The 16,579-nt window shown below is 43.9% G+C and overlaps 1 protein-coding gene across 1 annotated transcript in view; it reads right to left on the bottom strand.

Annotated features, from left to right (window-relative positions):
- Positions 1 to 16,579, bottom strand: part of USH2A (usherin) — a 930,843-nt gene that overhangs the window by 65,742 nt on the left and 848,522 nt on the right. The window lies entirely within an intron of this gene.

The following is a 16,579-nucleotide window of genomic DNA, read 5'->3' as shown; positions in this document are numbered from 1 at the left end:
TCTGCTTTAGCTTTTGCCCCAAGTCATATGGCAAGGCTTGTTAAAGGGTCGATATTGATATTGACTTTTAGGATTGCTACTTCCTATAGGTGGCCATTGAGTTCTAGTCCTCTTCCTCTCTGAAGGCGCAATTTGCATATCCAGCACTGGAGTATGGTTTCTGGAGGAGTTTTCAACTTGATGAATTTTCTTTTCCGGCTTTTTAACCCCTTTCTGACCTCGGATGGGATAGTACGTCCGAGGTCAGAAGCCCCGCTTTGATGTGGGCTCCGGCGGTGAGCCCACATCAAAGCCAGGACATGTCAGCTGTTTTGAACAGCTGACATGTGCCTGTAATAGGCGCGGGCAGAATCGCGATCTGCCCACGCCTATTAACTAGTTAAATACCGCTGTCAAACGCTGACAGCGGCATTTAACTACCGCTTCCGGCCGGGCGGCCGGAAATGATCGCATCGCCGACCCCCGTCACATGATCGGAGGTCAGCGATGCTTCTGAATGGTAATCATAGAGGTCCTTGAGACCTCTATGGTTACTGATCCTCGGTAGCTGTGAGCGCCACCCTGTGGTCAGTGCTCACAGCACACCTGCATTTCTGCTACATAGCAGCGAACATCAGATCGCTGCTATGTAGCAGAGCTGATCGCGTTGTGCCTGCTTCTAGCCTACTATGGAGGCTATTGAAGCATGGCAAAAGTTTTAAAAAAAAGTTAAGAAAAATGTGAAAAAAATAAAAAATATATAAAAGTTTAAATCACCCCCCTTTCGCCCCAATCAAAATAAATCAATTAAAAAAAAATCAAACCTACACATATTTGGTATCACCGCGTTCAGAATCGCCCGATCTATCAATAAAATAAGCATTAACCTGATCACTAAATGGCGTAGTGAGAAAAAAATTAGAAACGCCAGAATTACGTTTTTTTGGTCGCCGTGACATTGCATTAAAATGCAATAACGGGCGATCAAAAGAATGTATCTGCACCAAAATGCTATCATTAAAAACACCAGCTCGGCACGCAAAAAATAAGCCCTCAACCGACCCCAGATCATGAAAAATGGAGATGCTACGGGTATTGGAATATGGCGGAAATATTTTTTTTTTAGCAAAGTTTGGAATTTTTTTCACCACTTAGATAAAAAATAACCTAGTTATGTTAGGTGTCTATGAACTCGTAATAATCTGGAGAATCATAATGGCAGGTCAGTTGTAGCATTTAGTGAAGCTAGCAAAAAAGCCAAACAAAAAACAAGTGTGGGATTGCACTTTTTTTTGCAATTTCACCGCACTTGGAATTTTTTTCCCGTTTTCTAGTACACAACATGGTAAGACCAATGATGTCGTTCAAAAGTACAACTCGTCCCGCAAAAAATAAGCCCTCACATGGCCAAATTGACGGAAAAATAAAAAAGTTACAGCTCTGGGAAGGAGGGGAGCGAAAAACGAACACGGAAAAACGGAAAATCCCAAGGTCATGAAGGGGTTAAAGGATTTGCCACGTTTTGATCTAAAAAGTTGCAAAAACTTGAAAAAAAAAAAATTTTTGGTCTTGGCCCAAATTTCCGAACCACATTCAAATTTTGAAGGATTTGTCGTAAAATTTTGTTTTACGAATACAAGACAAAAAAAGAGAAATATTACATCAGCAAAAATGGTGAATGATGAATCGGATTCAGAATCTTTTTGCTGAGTTTTTGGAGCAGAAGCTGGTGATGTGCACACAACGTCTTTTAAACTCACGTGAACCCGACAAATTTTTCAAGCAGGAGATACTTCAGGAAACTCTGAAGTTTTGTGTCTCTTCTTTGTAATTTCTTGAGCTTTTTACACACAGTTTTATGCTGCTGGCAGTTTTTTTTTTGAGCGTTTTCCCATGGGTTTGTGAAGTCCTTTTTACTGTTTTCAGGTAGTTTTTTCCACTCCATTGAATAATGAAGAAACAGATTTTTAAGCAAAAACTATGGCAAATTTCTCAAAAAAACCTGGGTGTCTTCCGGGTATCTTTTCTGAGCTTTTTCATTGACTTGTGTTGTACAGTACAGCACAGTAAACCCCAGAATGGACATCACTTCTTTAAACCGCTTAGTATTTTTTGTAACCTGAAGTTGTCAAAAGCCTGAACATGTGCAGCGCGAGTCGTTTTTTACATGAATTGCTTATGTTCTTTTTTTTTTTACATTTTTTGATAGTTATTTTTGGACGGTTTACAGAATCCACCTGAAAAAAAAATTGTGCGCATACAGCCATCGAGCCTAACCTCCAAGTTTTGGAGGAATTTTTGTGTTTTTCAGAAGCATTTTGGAAAGTTTCTGCTCCGAAAAATGTAGCAAAACTATTCAATGTGAACATACCCTAAATTGGTTTTCTCATTGAAAACAGCGGGATGCTTTTTTTTTTAGGCAAGTCTTTTACAACATGGTATATTTTGGAAAATGTATTTTATCTATTTTATTTTACTAAAATAATTTTATTTTTTCTACAGTCGAGTATCATTTTGACATACACTACACTGTGTTCCAAATTATTATGCACATAGAGTTTAGGAGTGATAAGGTTAGAATTTTTTTGTTTGTCATTTAAGCTCATTGATGGTGATGTGTGTCAGGGCTCTTTATATCACTGAAAGCAATTGCAGATACCTGTGCACATTAGTTTGGCAGGTGTGTCCAAATAAAGGCAAGACTACTTAAGAAGGCTGCTCCACATTATTAAGCAGCCTACATTTTTTGCCAAAATGGGAAAGAAAAAGGATGTGTCGGCTGCTGAGAAGCAACAAATTGTGGAGTATTTAGGTCAAGGTATGACTACAATCAACATTGCCAAGACACTTCATCATGATCATCGCACAATCAAGAAGTATGTAGCTGATTCCCAGCACACACGTGTGCGTGCTGATAAGGAAAAATTGAGGACTCTTTCCAACAGGCAATTGTGTAAGGTTAAAAGAGCAGCTGCAAAAATGCCTTGTCATAGCAGCAGACAAGTTTTTGAAGCTGCTGGTGCCTCCAACTTCCCCAGAACAACAAGATGCAGGGTCCTTCAGTGGTGCGTAAGCCATCCTGTCGACCACCTCTATCCACTGCACACAAGCAGAAACGACTCCAGTGGGCCAAACGATACATGAAGACTGACTTCCAAATTGTTTTGTTCACCGATGAGTGCCGTGCAACGCTCGATGGTCCAGATGGATGGAGTGGAGGATGGCTGGTTGATGGACACCCTATGAAAACACAGCTAAGGCGCCAACAAGGAGGAGGTGGAGTAATGTTTTGGGCTGGAATCATGGGGAGAGAGATTGTCGGCCCCTTTATGATTCCTAAAGGGGTAAAGATGAACTCCATAATCTATGTGGAGTTTCTAAAACAACACTTCCTGCCATGGTTCATGAGGAAGAACCGTGCTTTCCGCAGCAAGATCATTTTCATGCATGATAATGCACCGTCTCATGCTGCAAAAAACACATCTGCATCTCTGGCTGCTATGGGCATAAAAGAGGACAAACTTATGGTGTGGCCACCATCTTCCCCTGACCTCAACCCCATTGAGAACCTCTGGAGCATCATCAAAAGGAGTGTCTATGATGGCGGGAGGCAGCTCACATCTAAGCAACAGCTCTGGGAGGGGATTCTGTCCACATGCAAAACAATTGAAGCAGAAACCATCCAAAAACTGACAAATTCAATGGACGAGAGAGTTCAGAAGCTTCTTTCGAACAAGGGGTCCTACGTGCAAATGTAACATCACCTAGAATAAAGTTTTCACTTGAAAACTGTTTGATTTCATTTTGTAATAAGCTGATAATGCTTATAACGTCACAATTGACCATTTTTTTGTTAAAAATTAAAAAAAAACGGTTGAAAACTCTGCTGTGCATAATAATTTGGAACATGGATTTTGAGTGTTTATTTTTTTAATGTTCCAAAGCATTGCAATTATACTAGAATAGTAGATGACTGGAAAATAACAATGACTGCAATTCAGATAGGTAATTTAGAGAAAATATGAGAAAATATTATTTGCATAATAATTTGGAACACAGTGTATATAGCTCATCCTGTGTAAATCAAATAAATAAAACAAATCAAATTTCATGATTCTATCCTCTTACTGGATCTTTTATTTTTTTTCTGTACAAGCCAAAAAAAAAAATTAAATAAATTGTGGCAAGCAGAATTCCACCGGTGCTCTAGAACACTTGAGTTTAATTTTTCAACATTTTTCACCCATTTGTCCATCATGTAGAGATTTTTTACATTATTTTTTTTCAGGAAAATAGCACACGTCGGAGTGTCAGACCCTCTGGCTTATCCGTGTCTACCTGTCCATGTAGTTATATATATGTGTGTACTCAGTATCTGGAATTGTTCTCGTTTCCAACCTTATACAAGTTCCCATTTTTTCGATACCAGTAAGCACCAATTCAGCTTTCGGAGCTATATGACCACTTGCTCAATAAGACTGGCACCGGGATGACACCTTATTTCACGTCTGGCTGCACAGCTATCAGCCGATGACAACTTTCAGCCACAAACGACCTAAACCTGATTTGAACCGGTGACCCCCGAGGTGAAAGGCGCTCTCTCCCGGTGACAGACCTCTAAGTCATCCATCCTGGCTGCGAATTGCGCTTCTTAATTGTTTGCTTTAGTGGACATTATAACTACGCGTGGATGAACCTGTTGTGACCTAACCGGGTCCAACATAATTGTTTTTTCAGAATGGATTTGATTTACTAGGTCCCTATGTGAAAGAATTCAGATCCTATGTAAGCTCCCAGCTCGGGGTCACCATTTATCCCGGTCCCGTCAGAGGTCAGAAATGTAATATCTACAGTTTAGCAAGCTTAGCTCCAGTCAATAGATAGAGATTTATGACATTTATAACAGATTAGATTATTTCATGTGTTTTCTCGGAGTTGAACTTGTAGTTAGGATGTGATGAAGGGGTCAGAGGAGCCCCTTTTAGCAAATGAATGACATAACTCTCAGCAGCGAACCAATCTAGTATATAATGAAGTACTTAGAGGAATATTCCACCCAGGAAAAAAAAAAACTATCTCCCCGCTCCAGCTTCATCATTTCTTAGTGTATGTGCACATGGAATTTTTTTTTTTTGAAACTGTCAAAAATTGCTAGTCAAGACTGTTTTAAGTATAGCTCATTATTTGGAAAGTTTTTGGAGTTTTTCCATTTCCTTGATCTGGATTTTGAAGAGTTTTTAAACTGTTTTGATAAGGATATGATATGGAGTACAGATGATGGTGGTGATGGGTCAGCTCAGCACTTTAAGGGTGCACATAAATCTGAAGTTGTCACGCTTGGGTAAGGGGGCGCAGACAAAAGTATGTTCTCCATCTGAGAAAAATGGACAAAAATTATAAAAAATGAAAAGAAATAAAAAAATTGAATGAAAAAGTTTGTTATAAAAAAATAGGAAAAAGGTAACGTAATCACTTTCTTGCCTGTGAAATTTAAAATTGTTATACTAGTTTTATTTATATAAATGAGGTTGCGCACAAGATCTGTTCTTGGTGTCACAATCTGAAATCGGATGGGTTCTGCGCCATTCATCACTATTGTTTTTCCATGACCACTCCCAATTGTCCACGGAATGTCAAAAAGCGATACCCTCAATGCAAATACAATTCTCGATGGCGCTTTTTTTTTTTTTTCTCATCCCTTTGAATTGTGTTTTGTACAGAACAGGAGGAATAATAGAGGAGATCAGTAAATGTGCCGCTTGTATTTATTGTGCAGGTTCCTCTAGGACCTAGAATCAAGATGAGAGGGGAGAAAATATGCTCCAGTTTCCAATGGGCCGAGGCCAATTAACTATAAATGGATCAGTGTTAAATAATTATTAATTAAAACAAACATCATCTACTGGAATCAGGATGTAAGGAAAACAGAGAAGACGGCGTCTGATTTGACCCCGAGTTTCCCCTTGCATGCACGTCCATCATTTTAATAAATTACACAATTCCCTCTGGGCCACGGATCTCGGTGTTACCAGATGGCTCATATGAAATCATCAGCAATTTCCACATCGCCAGAACAAATATAAAATGATCAGAAGGAGCCGTTCTGTAGGAAAGGAGACTGTCATCAGCATAAAAATGTCATATAAAGAGCGTCCAACACCGTGACATCACAGGAGGAGTATATTATCTATTAATTATATATATCTACTTAACTATCTATTATCTATCTATCATCTATCTATCATCTATTATCTATCTAGCTATCTATCTATCTATTTATCTATCATCTATTATATATCTATCATCTATCTATCTATCTATCATCAATCTATATTATCTATCTATTATCTATCTATCTATTATCTATTTATCTATTATCAATCTATCATCTATCTATCTATCTATTATCTAATTATCTATCTATTATCTATCATTTATCTATCATCTTTCTATCTATTATCTAATTATCTATTTATTATCTAATTATATATCAATTATCTATCATCTATCTATTATCTAGCAATCCATTATCTATCTATCTATCTATCTATCTATCTATCTATCTATCTATCTATCTATCTATCTATTATCTATCTATCTATCTATTTATCTATCATCTATTATCTATCTATCTATCTATTAACTATCTATCTATCTATCTATCTATCTTTCATCTATCTATATTATCTATCTATCTATCTATTATCTATTTATCTATTATCAATCTATCATCTATCTATCTATCTATCTATCATCTATCTATTATCTAATTATCTATTTATTATCTAATTATATATCAATTATCTATCATCTATCTATTATCTAGCAATCCACTATCTATCTATCTCTCTATCTATCTATCTATCTATCTATCTATCAATCTATCTATCTATTTTCTATTTATCTCTCTAAAGCTATCTGTAAAATATCTAGATCTCTCTATCCAATACCGATCTTCTAGATATTAGATATAAATGTAGATTATATTTGATAAATATTGACAGATTATTATTATTTATTATTATAGCACCATTTATTCCATGGCGCTTTATATGTGAGGAGGGGTATACATAATAAAAATAAGTACAATAATCTTGAATAATACAAGTCACAACTGCCCGCGAGGGCTCACAATCTACAAGAGATGGGTGAGGATACAGTAGGTGAGGATAGAGCTGGTCATGCAGCGGTTTGGTCGATCGGTGGTTACTGCAGGTTGTAGGCTTGTCGGAAGAGGTGGGTCTTCACGCTTTTTTTGAAGGTTTTGATGGTAGGCGAGAGTCTGATATGATGTGGTAGAGGGTTCCAGAGTAGGGGTGATGCGCGAGAGAAATCTTGTATGCGATTGTGGGAAGAGGAGATAATAGGTGAGTAGAGAAGGAGATCTTGTGAGGTCGGAGGTTGCGTGTAGGTAAGTACCGGGAGACGAGGTCACAGATGTAAGGAGGAGACAGGTTGTGGATGGCTTTGTATGTCATTGTGTAGCGCCCCCACCGCCGCAGGGCCGAGGGGTACCCGGTACCGGGCCTCTGAGTCTCTGCTCTGGGGTTGTCACAGTGGCTAGGCCCGGTCCGTGACCCTGCTGGTGGGGAGGCGACGTACAGTGAATGATGGAGATGAGGATGGTGGTGGTGGTGCGGTGCAGTAAATAACGAGGACACCAGGTTGCAGTCTCTTTACCTCTTTACTGAAGATCTCTGGGTCCTCAATCCGGAATACGGTTAACCAGGCTGCGCAAGTCCGGCCGGTCCGATTGCACCTCCAGAGTTCTCTTTGCAGGTGGAAATCTGTGCCTTCCTGCTAGCGCTATGTGTTGTGGTCCTTCCCTGCTGTGCTTACGGGATAGTCCCCACAACTGTTGTGTCTGTTTCTTAAGTTCCCTCACAACTCGATTAGATGATATTCTGCTAATCTTCCGTCCCTCCCTGATGTTACGGTTAGGACGGCACCCGTATGACGGGTAGGCTCGGAGCTCTTCCGGGACCCTAGAGTCTCCCCTCTCCACAGGTTGCCCCCTATGTCTTCGTAGGTGATTTAGGTGAGACAGCCCGCCTATGACTGACTGTCCTGCCGTTGGTTTGAAGTATTGCTTGAAGCTAGATTTATAAATACTTCCTCGGCGTTCCGGCCGCCGGTTGTGCGCCTCAGTAGGATGTTGCCTCGGTCTCACAGCACGACTCCTACTGGTATTCTCCTTGTTGCTTTGATCTCGTTTCTCACTCAGCACAATCTATCTCGCTTCTAATCCTTCCTTGGGCACCGCCGCTATGCTGAGCAGGCACGGTCCCGTTACGTTCTCTCCAGTTGCCAGGCCTCTGTCAGGATCCCACCCCCGACAGGGGCCCTACCGAATCTTCCCCCACAACACCCTCTGCCACAAGGTGTTGCTTGGTTCCAACCCAGTCAGCTTTCTCCCTAACTTCCTGCCTGACCCCCAGTTTTACCAGTATGTGAGGAGTGGCCTAATGAATAGAACCCTTAGCTCCCCCTGGAGGCCCGGCGGTGAAATGTATTGGTGTCTGTGATACCTGGTCAGATGAACTCCTTCAGTGCCATCAGGCGTACCATAGCTCCCCTTAGTGGCGGAGCCACAGTACTGCAACGACCAGGACTCTGGGGCGCTGCACCCCCCCCCCGGTTAAATCCAGTACTCCTGGACTGGGAAGAAAACAACAATACAGGTTAGCAAAAAGACATACAATTTTGAAAATGCAATAACAATAAGTAAGCTTGAACAGAGTTTCCCTTTATGGGAGGTGAGGACACTTGAACGTTACAAACATGGTTAACATACTATAAATAACTTTTCTTTACCCAACCGGGTATTCTACTTAGTGCAAATTTCTGAACAATAATTTAACATTGTCTTTAAGGACGTACATACTGAATCCACTAAAGACCTTCTTATAGAACATCATAAGGCTAATCAACTTTTTCTTCATTTTCCATCTTTACATCTGCAGGACCGCCTGTCCTAACGGCTCCAGACCTACTGCCTCTCCTTTCTTTACAGGACCGCCCCTTTCAGCCCAGGCCTACTGCCTTTTCAACTACTATACACAGTATAGAACATAACATTTACTTTCAGTTTGAAATCACTGAGCCATCTCTACATGTCTCCTAAGAGGACTCACTGACCAACCCGTATGGGTTCACTTTCTGTCCTCATTTTTCTATCAATGTTATCAAACATTTCTTACAATCAACTAGTTGGATACATATAACGTTTACATGTCAACATTATCACTTTCTTCTATGAAATTATTGCTATTTATCTGTCTTGAAGCAATACCATTCTTTAAGTGCAACAAGTGAACATCCCCTTTAAGAGGGGACCAAGTCTTTATGAGGTAGCACATCTTCTCAAGCTACCAGTCCATACTCAGCAAAGGCTCCGGTGCGGTATCTTCGCAAAGAGTCTTTCTTTAAGTAAAACCAGTAGGGAGCACCTTTAAGAAGGTGCAAACTATTTACAAGCAGTTTGTATCATGCACTGTTCATGATGGCGGCAGTTCTTGATAACAAAGGAGAAAATAGAAGATAACCAAAAAGCAATAGGGATCCCGGGTCAACAAAGGGATCCCTTTAAGAGTAACCCTAAACGGGTTTTAGCAGCAAAACAGCAGGAAACAAACAGTTAACTATTTACAATCTTCGGTTCTCCGAGGTTTAGTTGGACGGCTTCCAGGGCTGCACCTGGCACTTAACCCTTCTTGGCCTGGGAGAAGTGAGGTCCAGGGTTACACCCAGTGCCGGACAATCCGTCTTTCATGTACGGTTAAATCATGCGCAGCGATGGAGGTCTGCGCAGCTTGAGTATGGGCATTTGCTGCAGCAGAGGTAGCGGCTGCTGCAAGATCAGTCACTGGAACAGAGTCAGCAGCTGTGGCACTAACAGTCACTGGAGTGGTGTCGGTTGTCAGGGCAGGGTCGTTCTTCATACCTGCTTCAGATGCGGTCCTTCCGATGCCGATCTGCTCCGTCTCCGCTGGGATCTGGAACACTGGTTGCAGGGCCTCGTGCTGCGACGTTGTCATCTCTGCTTGCAGCATCTCGCTTTCCGGCAGGGCCTTGCTTTCTGGCTTCGGAGCGCTGGAACTTCTTTCTTGCTCCGGACCAGACGACGCTGCCGACAGATGTCTGGTGAGGCTCCCGATGATGGTCTTCTTCCACCCGGCCTCAGTGCTCCGCTGCGTCCGCAGGAGTTGGTGGATCAGCTCGTCCGCTCCGGTCTGCAGGAGGTCAGCGCCAACTGTGGAGGTCTGGCTGCGGTGCCTCTCCGGGTAGCTGGGGGAGTCCTCTGCTCCTACCCCACGCTCCGGCTCCGGGTGGCTGGCCATGGCGTCCTCCATGTCGTTGACTTCTTCTTCCTGGTCCTTTTCCCGCTCTCTCCTTCGTGGGCGGTTTGGCTTTCGTTGTCTCCGCCCCCCATTGAGGATCAGTAGGCGGATCTCGGCTGCTGACGGACACGTCCTCCAGGTGGCAGTAATATTTAGACTGGGCGGCCATTGTCTTTCGCGCTCTCCAGCTTGTCTACGCCCACTCCACGCCCTTCTTCTTCTCCTGTGCTCTCCTTAGCGCTGTAATGGCGGCGGTTTTGGCGGGAACTTCTGGTGGCAAGTGGCAATACACAGTCTTTGTAATAAGTCACAGTCCAAGCATAGTAAATCACAGTTCCAAGGCACACATGACCTGATTCTTCAGGCTTAAGTAGATCCTGTTCGTGACGCCAAGTTGTAGCGCCCCCACCGCCGCAGGGCCGAGGGGTACCCAGTACCGGGCCTCTGAGTCTCTGCTCTGGGGTTGTCACGGTGGCTAGGCCCGGTCTGTGACCCTGCTGGTGGGGAGGCAACGTACAGTGAATGATGGAGATGAGAATGGTGGTGGTGGTGCGGTGCAGTAAATAACGAGGACACCAGGTTGCAGTCTCTTTACCTCTTTACTGAAGATCTCTGGGTCCTCAATCCGGAATACGGTTAACCAGGCTGCGCAAGTCCGGCCGGTCCGATGGCACCTCCAGAGTTCTCTTTGCAGGTGGAAATCTGTGCCTTCCTGCTAGCGCTATGTGTTGTGATCCTTCCCTGCTGTGCTTACGGGATAGTCCCCACAACTGTTGTGTCTGTTTCTTAAGTTCCCTCACAACTCGATTAGATTATATTCTGCTAATCTTCCGTCCCTCCCTGATGTTACGGTTAGGACGGCACCCGTATGACGGGTAGGCTTGGAGCTCTTCCGGGACCCTAGAGTCGCCCCTCTCCACAGGTTGCCCCCTATGTCTTCGTAGGTGATTTAGGTGAGACAGCCCGCCTATGACTGACTGTCCTGCCGTTGGTTTGAAGTATTGCTTGAAGCTAGATTTATAAATACTTCCTCGGCGTTCCGGCCGCCGTTTGTGCGCCTCAGTAGGATGTTGCCTCGGTCTCACAGCACGACTCCTACTGGTATTCTCCTTGTTGCTTTGATCTCGTTTCTCACTCAGCACAATCTATCTCGCTTCTAATCCTTCCTTGGGCACCGCCGCTATGCTGAGCAGGCACGGTCCCATTACGTTCTCTCCAGTTGCCAGGCCTCTGTCAGGATCCCACCCCCGACAAGGGCCCTACCGAATCTTCCCCCACAACACCCTCTGCCACAAGGTGTTGCCTGGTTCCAACCCAGTCAGCTTTCTCTGTAACTTCCTGCCTGACCCCCAGTTTTACCAGTATGTGAGGAGTGGCCTAATGAATAGAACCCTTAGCTCCCCCTGGAGGCCCGGCGGTGAAATGTATTGGTGTCTGTGATACCTGGTCAGATGAACTCCTTCAGTGCCATCAGGCGTACCATAGCTCCCCTTAGTGGCGGAGCCACAGTACTGCAACGACCAGGACTCTGGGGCGCTGCAATTGTTAGGTTTTTGTACTGGAGTCTCTGGGTAATGGGGAGCCAGTGAAGGGATTGACAGAGGGGAGAGGCAGGGGAATAGCGGGGGGACAGGTGGATTAGTCGGGCAGCAGAGTTTAGAATAGATTGGAGGGGTGCAAGAGTGTTCGAGGGGAGGCCACAGAGCAGGAGGTTGCAGTAGTCAAGGCGAGAGATGATAAGGGCATGGACAAGGGTTTTTGAAGATTCTTGGTTGAGGAATGTACGGATCCATGAAATATTTTTGAGTTGAAGTCGGCAGGAAGTGGAAAGGGCTTGGATATGTGGTTTGAAGGAGAGATCAGCGTCAAGGATTACCCCGAGGCAGCGAGCTTGTGGGACTGGGGAGAGTGGGCAGCCATTTACTGTAATGGATAGGTTTGTTGGGGGGGTCGCGTGAGATGGGGGAAAGATGATGAATTCTGTTTTGTCCACGTTAAGTTTCAGAAATCTAGCAGAGAAGAAGGATGAAATAGTGGACAGACATTGAGGGATTCTGGTTAGTAGGGAGGTGATATCTGGTCCAGAGATGTAGATCTGTGTGTCATCAGCATAGAGATGATACTGAAAACTGTGAGATTCTATGAGCTGTCCCAGGCCAAAGGTGTAAATGGAGAAGAGCAGGGGCCCAAGGACTGAACCTTGTGGGACTCCGACAGATAGGGGGCGAGGTGAGGAGGTGGTGTGTGAGTGGGTGACGCTGAATGTCCGGTCTGTTAGGTATGATGAGATCCAGGATAGGGCCAAGTCTGGGATGCCAAGGGATCAGAGGGTCTGTAGTAATAGGGAACGGTCCCTGTGTCAAAGGCAGAGGACAAGTCCATGAGGAGGAGGACAGAGTAGTGTCGCTTGCTCTTGGCGGTTAATAGGTCATTGGTGACTTTAGTTAGGGCAGTTTCAGTGGAGTGGTGTGACCGGAAGCCAGATTGTAAGCGGTAAAAGAGGGAGCAAGAAGAGAGATGGGAGGACAGTTCAAGATAGACATGTTGTTCCAGTAGTTTGGAGGCATAGGGGAGAAGTGATATAGGGCGATAGCTAGATACCGAGGATGGGTCAAGAGAAGGCTTTTTGAGGATAGGTGTGATGGAGGCATGTTTAAAGCTTGAGGGGAAAACACCAGTTGTTAGTGATAGATTGAAGAGATGGGTTAGGGTTGGGATGAAGACTGTGGTGAGGTTTGGGATGAAGTGGGATGGAAGCGGGTCATGTGCACAGGTGGTGAGATGCGATCTTGAGAGTAGAGTGGAGAGTTGATCTTCTGTCATGGTGGAGAAGTTGGTTTTGTAGATGGAGGGTTGGGAAGTTGGGAGGAAGGGTTATGGGGGTTGTTGACCAAAACTGTCTCTGATGCTATCAATCTTATGCTTGAAAAATGAGGCAAAGTCTTCAGCTGAGATGAGTGGGGAGGGAGGAGGTGCTGGGGGACGGAGGAGAGAATTGACGGTGTTGAATAACTGTTTAGGGTTGTGAGACAGGGAAGATATGAGAGATGAGAAGTAGGTTTGTTTAGCTGTGGCGAGTGTGGCCTTGAAAGTAGTGAGGGACTGTTTGAATGCGATGAAGTGCTTGTTGGAGTGGGATCTTTTCCATCTCCGCTCAGCAGCCACATACCATTATATAAACATTTATTATCGATCTGTCTAATATCCAGCTACCTAATACATATGTAATATCTATTATATATCTTGATAAATGGAGATATACATATATTGGATTGACGGACAGACAGTGTTAATGTCAGGCTTCAGTAGAAAATCTATAAAAGAAAAAAAAGAAAATTGTCCTAATCTCAGCCCGCGCCGCCTAAACCTACAATAATAAAATAACAATTGTGTATAAATTATTGATGGGAAGAATTCGCATCTTAAATAAATATTTTAAAATGGGTTTAACCGTCGTGCAAAACGTATAATAGCGAGAAACGAAGAAGGAAAATGCCGTATTTATGTCCAGAATAAAGTGGGAAATTAACTTTTGCTGAGGTGAAATCATTTGATTTTACGGCACAGGATTCTTACAGGGAATTTGCTAATTCAGTGTTAGCAGTTTTCTCGTAATTTTTTTTGTAAAGCTCGCAGAGCTGACGCCGGCGCAGGCCCCTCTCACGCCACGGAACAGTGAAGTGGTTATCACCCATCAAGGTAATTACTTTCAAGTTGAAATAATTACTCTATCAATGTTAATGGTTTTTCAACTTCCATAAAGCACTCACCTGCCGATAATCACCGCTAACCCCGTGCTCGAGCGCAATTCCCTCTCTATTAGGAGGTTATAATATAGCTGATAGAGTGGTCACTTGTCCTGAACAGCTGCTGAATTTCACTTTAGTCTTCCATGAACCATAAAAAAATGAGTCACCTGAGTATGATTCGCTTGTTACAAGCCTTTGGATGGAAAAGAAAGCCATCCCTAAACCCTAGGTGGGCAAACGTGTTGTGTCTAGAGTTGGTCACTATACAGAATATGGCACATTAGAGAGCAACACCCCAGTAACATACCTTTCCCTATGGTCTTTCTTGTAATTTTTAAAAATATTTTACTGTAATTCCTCCCTTCCTACCGGAGGACGGTGCGCTCCTGAAGATAGGCAACTTGGACCAGGGGCATAGTCGAGTCGATGTCCCGAACTATGCTCTCTCCAATGCTGCCACTTAAAGGAGCCTCTGTACAGATACAGAGGTACAGAAGCTGACCTAATCCAGTAATTCAGCCAGTTTCAGAGCAGCGCTTACAAGCAAGGTAGTATAGAGCTTGTAAGCGCCGTACTCTTTTATAACCATGCACCCGCCGAGGGTGCAGTGTTAGTGCTGATGTTATACCAGAGGACTTTTCTGTCCTCTGCTTCTCAGCACTCAGACCCCCGCTCTATAATATTATGGGGTCTCCAATTCGTGGCTGAGTTGCTGCGGTTCCTTCCACTTCTTAATAATATCACTCACAGGTGGTGGGGAAGATTCAGGACAAAAAATGTCATGAACGAAGTTGTTACCCCAATGGCTCCTATTACAGGACCACGCTGGTATCACTGAGCTCAGCACCACCGGCTGCTCTGTCACGTTTGTAAAGACAGATGGCATGGCGGCAGGGCTGAATGTTATACCCCAGGGGTGAGGGGCCGGATGTTATACACTAGGGACAATAGCACCAGATGTTATACAACTTGGGGTGAGAGACCAGATATTACACACCGAGCATAATGTGGCCAGATGTTGTACATCAGGGGTGAAGGGCTGGATGTTATAAACCGGGGCGAGGAGTCCAGATGTTTTACACTGGGAGAGATTGGGTCGAATGTTAAAAACCAGGGGGGGGGGCGATGGGGCTGGATGATATACATTGGAGGCAATGGGACCAAATATTGTATATGGGGGCAATGGGACCAGTTGTTACACACTATGGGTGATGGGTCAGATGTTATACACCCAGGAAGAGGGGCCGGATGTTATACACTGGGAGCGAGGGGATTGATGTTCTACACCAGGGGCATTAGGACCAGATGTTATACAGTGGAAGTGAGGGGCTGAATGTTAAACATTGGTGGCAAAGGGGCTGGATGATGTACATCGGGGGCAATTAGACTTAATTAAAAAACCCACAATTCAGAGATTCAGAGGAGGTCAAATACTTTTGCCCATATACAGTATGATGAAAGAAAGAAAGATATTAGCAAAAAGATTTGCCAGACCTTGGTCCAGTGTCCACATCAGTGATCCATTACCTCCGGAGTTGAGCCCTGTGAACCTCCTACTACTTGCCAGCATCCCTGGTGCCTCTACTCATTAGAAGGCTTGGTGTGAGGTTATTGTAATTGCCCAACACCAACATGACATAGTGTTGGGCCTACTAATCAGAAGAAGAGCCGGGGATGCTGGAATTTTGCAGTCTCACAGGGCTCTGATCTGGAGGCCATCGACTACCAATGTGGACACTGGACCATCTCTAATGAATAGATGTCAGCTAAATAGATGGATAGATACACTTAGCAACATTAAAATTACAACACCAAGAGGGAAAAGTCTTGGAATTTTCGAAATCACAGGATGGATAGAAATGTTACTCATCTACAGATGATGAAAAATTTGAAACATCTCGATTTATTATTTATCCATCTTCATGGCGTTCTGCACGTGATCTCTAGATGAAGACCAGAACCTGGAATGGAGCAAGGGAGCCTGGAATTAAGGTCTATCCTCTTCAGTTCTTCACTCGTCTTGGACACAATGATAGCCGGACATAGGTCTGGAGACCACATGGACAACACTATGAAGAGGCCTTTATGATGGAACGTCACACAGGGCCTACTCCTGGGATTATGATGTGGGGTGGCATTATGTACGGTAACTGAACCAAAATATTCTTCACTCCAGGTGCACTAACAGCTCAGAGTTACATTAACTTGGTCATGGAACCAGTTATACGGCCATCTTTCTAAAGTGTCCCAAGAGCCATTTTTAACCTGACAATTCCAAGCCACATGATACTTGTGTTACTGTGAGTAGCCTGCATATAATCGTGCCACCACAGCCTTCTGCGTCTCCCGACTTATCTCCCACCGAGCACATCTGGGACATCATTGGTCGGTGATTGCACAGGAGCTGCCAGCAGAGGGTCTTGATGATTTGCCCAAGTGCATTCAGTGCGGGAGAACCTTTCTCAGATGACCATTAATGGCCTCATTGATAGCAACTGAGGCTGTAAGTGC

Source organism: Ranitomeya variabilis, chromosome 2 (genome assembly GCF_051348905.1).
Source record: "Ranitomeya variabilis isolate aRanVar5 chromosome 2, aRanVar5.hap1, whole genome shotgun sequence".
Classification (NCBI taxonomy): Eukaryota; Metazoa; Chordata; class Amphibia; order Anura; family Dendrobatidae; genus Ranitomeya; species Ranitomeya variabilis.
This window is presented reverse-complemented; position numbering and strand designations above follow the sequence as displayed.